The following is a 7,873-nucleotide window of genomic DNA, read 5'->3' on the forward strand; positions in this document are numbered from 1 at the left end:
GGAAATAATGACATGAATAAAGGAAGCAATTTCTATCAGTGCTAATTAGTAAGTTATTCATTAGCTATAAATGATGATTCTAATTCTAAAGATTGTTCCTGATCTTAAGTCCTCATAGACAGGACACGTGCTTTCCTATTAGCTTTGCGAACAGTTGTTTGGAATACAGTGTTGGTATGGCTTAGTCCTAACGTTATTTTATCCATTTCAAACGTCCAAAGGTTCAAGAAGTAAAATGTACAAGGTCTTTCCTCTGGGCTTGGTGGCTCCGACTCCATTTTGAATTGGGTCCATTTTAATCAATTTTCTTACTATTCAGGACAAAAATGATAGAATCATAATCACTTGTTTTGTGGTAATTTTTCAGTGAAGTTGAGAAAACAGTGTTTTTGAGAGATATTCTATGTAAATTTAGGGAATAACAGGTAAGCTTGCTGATTGGCCGAAATAATTATTTTGTTATTGTAATTAAAACATGATTAATATAATAGAACATTTTCAAAAAACAATAGTCTCTGTTTGCAAGATAACTACCAGTATGATACAAAAGCACTTATTACAGATAAGTATCAAGATGATTTTCAAAGCATGGGATAATGTTCTTATACATAGACTTTATTTTTATAACAAAAAATGTTTTATCACAAGATAATATGATCCTGTATGAAGCAGGTGGTTAAGGAGCAGATAAATTACTGGCAGATTTCTAATTATAATACACTTTTAGTCTTTCACGATAAACAACAGATGTGTGTTTACAAAAATACATTATAGTAGAATCAGGTCAATAGAGTCTAAGTGAAAAAGCTTAATTTTCTGTACTCCCATTTGAATTCAAGAGGATGGCCTATTTAAAAGAGCCACCATTTAATGTAACATGAGTTCAAAGGAGATTTATTTAAATGGACCAATGGATGCTTTTTTCATTAATTGTCTAAATAGAAAGCAGATAATTTCAGAGTGCAAATAGACATGGGGGAAAATAACAAATCAAAACAAAACATATTAGAGCAGATGCAAAAAGAGGATATTCCAAAATAATGGAGAGCTAAATCATATCACCCTATTTTCTAAATATTGATAGCATATTGAAGCCTTTCGCTGTTGAACTTTCTTTCTAACATTTAGTGATGGTAGAATTTATTTTGTATCATGAATTCTCTGAATTTCAAAACTTTTGATAAAGAATGAAAATAACATTTATTTTCAAGTGCGAATCAAGTAACCAAAATAATTTGAGCATTGAAATATCTTCTGTATGTAAGCTGGTAAAATTCAAAGGATGAATTTGGTGTTCAAAATGGGTTACAGATCTATTTCTGCCACTTATTAGCTATGAAACTCAGCGATATTTTAAATAGCTGTGTTTTCAAAAGCTAACTAGGTATTAATTTCAAACCCTATAATGTGCCATGAAAAGGAATCAATATTTAAATTCATCTTAGGCCTTAATGCATTCTTCTGTATTATTTATATACTATTAATGTGTTTGAAAGAACTGCATTGATGCTATACAAATTCATAGTATTATTTAATGCATTGAATTGTTCAATTACTAAAGGTTAACTTAGGCCATATTTTTATGTACATTTCTAATTTTCCTATCTCGATTTCTTCATATAGAATTTTCTAACCCTTCCTTTTATTTGAATTAACCTGTCGCACTATTATAATTTAGTATTGGTACAGTTTTGTGAAAGAAACTTTTGATACTGTCTTCCCTCTAAAACTGTGTAATATAAATAGATATATCTAGCATTTGCACTTGTAAAACAGCAACTATAATAGTGTACAAAGTTTGTTGAAACCCCGCTTAGGTGCTTTAGAAGTTTAAAACCATTGAAGACAAATTTGAAGGCAATTCTAGCAAAAGTTCAGGAAAGAGATTTAATCTATATCTTTTCCCTCGGTTATCTTCTGCTGTATAACACACCACCTCAAAGCAAGTGGATAAAAAAAGCAACCATTTTATGGTATGATTCTGTAAAGTGAGAATTCAGAGAAGCACAATGGAGAGGCCTTGTCTCTGCTTCTCACTCTATGGTTTGTGAGCCCGCAGCTTGGAGCAGTCAGGAGATCGGGGGCGGGGCGGGCGTGGGGGTAAGTCATCTGGGGGCTTCTTCACTCATGTGACGGCTGCGGAGACCAAGATGTGTCAAAATCAGGGGTAGTCGGACCTGTCCTCCAGAGGACCTGCACCTGGCCTCTCCATTTGACTTGAGCCTCTCACAGGCTTAGCGACTGGTTTCTGATGGTCAGGTCTGGATTGCGAGTGACAGTGTCAGCAGAGCAAGCTTTTCTAGGGACCAAGGGAGAAGCTACATGGCCTTTCATAGCCGAGAATCATAGCATCACTTCTGCTAGCTTCTGTTGGTCAAAGGAGACACAAGTGCACTCAGATTCAGGCGAAGGTGCGTTGAGTCAGAGACTGTGAGATGTTATTCAGCTACTTTATCCAAAGGAGCCAAAGATGATCCCTGGTATTGGCCTCCAGCGGACTGGAGACCCACGGCTCAAAAGCTGTCCAGTGCCAAACTCAGACTTTTACAGTCTGGTTGTTTTAAATACATCCAAAGTAAGCAGATACTTTAGCTATTTTGAAACTGACTATTTGACATATACCATGAAACTGTGCTGCAGAGATTAGTTAAAACCTGGGGCTAAAAATGCAACTGCTGTTGCTCTTGGGAGTTCCCCCCATTAAGACGTCATGTGCAGAGTGAGCCCCTTCTGTGATTCCCTTTCCTCCTGGGCATTCCCTTGCCTTCCTCACTTTCTGGTTAGTGACCCCCAATGCTGTGGGTTCTGGAAGAGCTCTTGTGGAGCCCCCCACCCCTTGCAAATGGTCAAAACCCCACCCAAAAAAAGCCTGTTGTGTGTTACTGCCACCTGGTGGTCATATTTTTTTTCCTTGCTCAGCTTCCAAGTCTCAAATTTACTACATATATTTGCAAACAAGCCTGCCACAGTGTGTGTGTGTGTGTGTGTGTGTGTGTGTGTGTGTGTGTGTGTGTGTGTGTGTGTGGTTGTTGGCAGCAGACACAGGCGTTCTCGATCAGAGAAACAGAAAGCTGATTACTCATAGCAAAGTACAGCAGCCAGCATCCTGATCCCCATAGAGCAATATGAGAGACAAATAAATGTTATCTGCAACACTGAGATTCAGAGATTATGATACATTTACCAACCTTATTAAGCATTTCTCTTTGTGGGAGAATAGAGATGGGTTCATTCTAAGCAAGTTTCTCCAGGAAGGAGAAAGAAAGGGAGTTTCGTCTTTAAATCTCTCATGAGACTTCTATTTCTTCAGACTCTCAGTAGCATCCAAGGCTGTTTGTTAGGCAATCGTCCTTGCAGTGCCCTTCGCTCACGAGGCCTGGACCATGGGGAGGCATGAAAATATTCAGAGAAAATTGTCCCCCAAGAGGGTAGAGGCCCTGCTTGAGAAGGGGACCTGGCAGAGCTGGCTTGTCTCAGTCCCATGGTGTCTCAGGGCTTAGCTAGGAACACACAAAGAGCTTTGGATGAGCCAGAGGCAGTTTGGACTACAGTCACCTGGAGATTTCTTCACTCCTGTGTCTTGGGGATGGAACATGATGGCTGAAAATGTCTGCTCAGCCTGGATTGTCGAAAGGAGCACCTACGCGTGACTTTTCCATCTGCACTGAGCTTCTCACATGTAGGCTCATGGGTCTAGGAGGGAGCATCTCCATAGATATAATTTGCTACAAGCAAAAGTTTTGAGAGAACCAAAAGGAAGTTGCGATGACTTTCATGACCTGCCTTGGAAATCACGTAGTATCATTTCCGCCAAACTCAGCTGGCTGAAGCAACAGCAAGGCTGACTAATATACTACAGGAAGGGGCTCAAACCTCACTCGCCAGTGGGGATGAAAGCCAGAAAATGAGGGACCTCTTTTAGGATTGTCACAATCTTTCTGCTGTTTTTTGTTTTGTTGTTTTGTTTTGTTTTGTTTTGTTTTGGTTTGGTTTGGTTTCTTTGTTTGTTTTTACCGCCTACAGCACCAGGTCTTCCTAGGTGGTCTCCTATCCAAGTACTAACTAGGCCTGACACTGCTTAGCTTCTGAGATCAGACGAGCTCGGACATGTTCAGGGTGGCGTGGCCGTAGACAGCTTGAAAGATGTCGGGGACATGTCTCAGAGGGAGCAAGGAAATGAAGGTTCAAAGTGTACAGGCAAAGCCAGGTAAAAATGACAAGATGTGTCCGTTGTAGTCACATCTAAGGAGAGAACATGTATTAAGGTTGGAACATTTAGTAATAATATAATAGATTAGATTGGACAAGTGGTCAATATTCCTGAATGCCGGGATAAGTAGTTGTTTCTCTCTTTTAGGAAATAAAATTTGATTTGTCGAAAAATAATTTAATTATAGGAAAAATAAGAACTTCATTAGACTACACTTACAGTATTGTTTACTTATTTACTCATTTTTATTGCATATTGAGACTGAACATAATCTTTGCAGTATTTCTCTTGGTCTCATGCCTGGGATTTTAATAATTTTTAAAATAATTAAAGTGTATCTTATGGCTAAAAAGAAAATTTTTGAAGAAGATAATATACTATAGCTTATATATCTTTTCAGAAAAACTGTAAGTAGTCAATTCAAATGGATAAAATTAAAATTAACCATTTATGTAGAATTTAATTGCCTGAAAATTTAAAAGACTAAGAAAAGTTCTTATTCCAAAGGGTTCATAGATAAATAGTTTTTAGTATTCTTCCCAATCAAGAAAGAGATGAGCTAACCTCTTTTGGTGCCAGAAACTGAGACAGAAACTTCACTTAACTCTAAAATCTGTCCCACATATTATTACCATCATTTTAAAATTTAAGAGAATAACCTTATACACAGAAAGCTTGAGGGACTCACACCTGGTCCCAGAGCCAGTGAGCAGCGGAAGCAGAATTTATACGCATGCCTCTCTATGCTCAAAGCTGAGCTTTACTCGCCCCGGTAGTCTCTCTGATACACAGTGTGGGATAATCCAGTGGCCGCACATTATTTATTTTGCATTTTGGTGTGTCAACACAATTTAAGTCCAGAAGATGGAATTACATGTTAAACTTGCTGATTCAAGGAAACGGAAATTAGTATCTTGCTTTCTTAGCTAAATAGTTATATTCTTCAGAAAAATTTTTGTTTTTTTTAATACAAACTGAACACAGGATGGTCAAACTTCCCCAAATTATCTTCCTATGCATTCAGTTTGTGTATAGATAAAAAAGAGGAATGTTTTTAGAGGTATTAAAATATGTACATGTCACTTATATTCAGGGATTTTAAAGAGATTTAATAGAATTTGAAGAATTTGTATTCTAGAATATTTAATTTTGGACAAGAATGGTCAGTTTAGAGAGAAATCATATAAATGTAACATTTCAAACAGCAATAAAAATAACCACACGAATTTTTTTTTTTTAAATAAGATATAGTCTCATTAGGACCTTATCATTCAATTAAGTTTGTTAAGCTAGCTTCCTCATCGTGATTTTATGATGAACTTTCCTGCTATTTTTAAAATTATAAATCTTTCCTATCTTTATGGTAAAGAAACCAGTGCCTATAAATGTTCAGGGAAGCTGTTAAAAAAAAAAAATTCACTCCTTTTCATTTCTCGGCCATAGAAGAGGAAGTCTAATCTATTCATATACATAAATAGACTTGCATCTGATTCCTTATTCATAAAGTTGATGCAGTCCCATGGCAGGATATCTTTTGCTTTATCACAAAGGACGCTTTCTCCTGTGGTCTCAGAGTGATCCATCAAGGCAAAATGCTTCACACCCTTGCTCAGTCTTCCATTACTTAGAGCCCACTGATAACTGTGGTGTGAGCCGGTATCACTCAGCCTACGTGCAGACACGTGGGATGAAAGTAGGTGATGATTCAGTGAAAAAAAAAAAAAAAAAAGGAATGCTCTCTGTAATCCTAAGGAAAATATAATAATAGGATTAACAACTATAAAAATAGTAAGAGAAATTTGTCAGGATTTCAGCAAAGCCACCGTATTTGGGGAGTATACCAAAAAAAGAAAATGCTTATGAATCTGCAGATCACTAGGAGGAAGAGAAAATTCACTAGTTAACGAGCCCTGCCTTCAGGACCCGCGTTCTACTTAGAGAGGGAGCCACTTGAGAGAACTGTTTTCTCTTCTCCATTCCCCGCCCTCCCACTGCCTTAGCGGTAGAAAGGTTAGATAAGTAAGTATATGCACAAAGGAATGGAAGACATAAAAGAAAATGCATGCTTTTAGATATGTTAATAAAACATTTCACAGAGATCTGATTTGAAAACTGCAGTTTAATGTGGTATAGTGATAATATAATTCTTGCATCTCTTTCTTCTTTCTCTTTTAAGAAAAATAAAAGGCATTTTTCAGTTTCTTTTTCATGGTGCTAAAATAAAAGCACTTAAGAGAGTGAAATCCGTGAAGAAAGAACTGTACGGGAGAGGATGAGACACAATATATTAGTTTATGTTTTAAGCTTTCAAAGCTTTTCATCTTCCCCTGTGACTCATTTTACTCTAAAATATAAGATCAGTGATAATAAGTTGTGGCAGTTTTCAGCCCTGATTTTTATCTTAAGCTAAAATTACTCTTCTTTAAGTAAGGCTGAGGAGGCTTTCTTATGTGGTAGCAAATACCTGCACATTCACAGAAAACAACAGCTTCAGCTGTAATTATTATATATTTATACTTAGGTATAAATCTCAAATTTTTCATATTATTCATTTTTTAGTACTGGAAAGAAATGGCTAATTATAACATCAAATAAGCCTCTTTTGACTGGTAAAAATTATGAAAATTATTTTTGATTAGTCCTTATATATAAAAAAGAGTAAAATTACAATATAATAAAATTATGTGGCCACATGTTTCACTTTCTGTGACCATATATAGTACCTGCAGAAGACACTCGTTAAGCATATATGAGCATATAAATAGTTGAATAGTGTAAATCTAGTAATTGCATTTATTTAGTAGTTCTTAAATCAATCTACATCCTTTCATCCTCATTGTTACCTGTCTAGTCCAGGTGATCATCAACTCTGGTCTAAAATATTGCAGTAGCTCCTAGTAATGAATGCTTTTGCTCTATTTACCACAGCACAGAGTAAGTTTTCTAAAACTGAGATACAGTAACCTCTGTCTCTTATTCCTTGCTAAAAACAAAACAAAACAAAACAAAACAAACAAACAAAAAAACATTTACTGGCTTCCTACTGGCTTCCGGATGAAGCACGTAAGCTCCTTTTAACATGAATGGCAAGTTCTTCATAGTCCAATGCCTTGTCCTCCAGGGTTCTTCTCTCTTTCCGCTACTCTCCCCACTCGGCAGTCCAGTTTCAGAAACATAGCTGCACCTGTGCGATTTGGGAGTCTTCACCTAGCTAAATTCTCCTCCTTCTGATACTTCCTCATTGTTCTCCTATGAAGCCTCCTTGAATTCTCTCATCCACTCTGTATTGGGTCCTTCCTCTGGGCTGTCCTGTCACTTGAATGGCTTATAGACGTGTCTGTATTTTGCTGAAAGATGAGCCCCTAGAGGATTGGAGTGTGCCTGTTATGTACCCCACACACCTATCAGGTGGCTGGCATGACTTAAAGAAACTACTTCTCATGCTCTAGATGCTCAGCGAATATTTATGGGATAGAGACAATTACCGAGATATTACTTAGAAAAACACAAACATTTTTTTTCAGTATAACGGATTGCATTCCAAAATGTTCCCTTGATCTGCATCTTAAAATAGCATTTTTTTTTCTTATTTAGATCTGATTTCTTGCATACAAAAGCCATTTAAGACATTTCCCTGGTGCCCTGAATAATTCCCATTTTAAC

The 7,873-nt window shown here is 36.9% G+C and overlaps 1 pseudogene; it reads right to left on the reverse strand.

Annotated features, from left to right (window-relative positions):
• Positions 1–4,014: 4,014 nt before the first annotated feature.
• Positions 4,015–4,133, reverse strand: LOC118612760 (annotated as a pseudogene).
• Between the last annotated feature and the right edge of the window lie 3,740 nt (positions 4,134–7,873).

Source organism: Rousettus aegyptiacus, unplaced genomic scaffold, assembly GCF_014176215.1.
Source record: "Rousettus aegyptiacus isolate mRouAeg1 unplaced genomic scaffold, mRouAeg1.p scaffold_m13_p_16, whole genome shotgun sequence".
NCBI classification, from domain to species: Eukaryota; Metazoa; Chordata; class Mammalia; order Chiroptera; family Pteropodidae; genus Rousettus; species Rousettus aegyptiacus.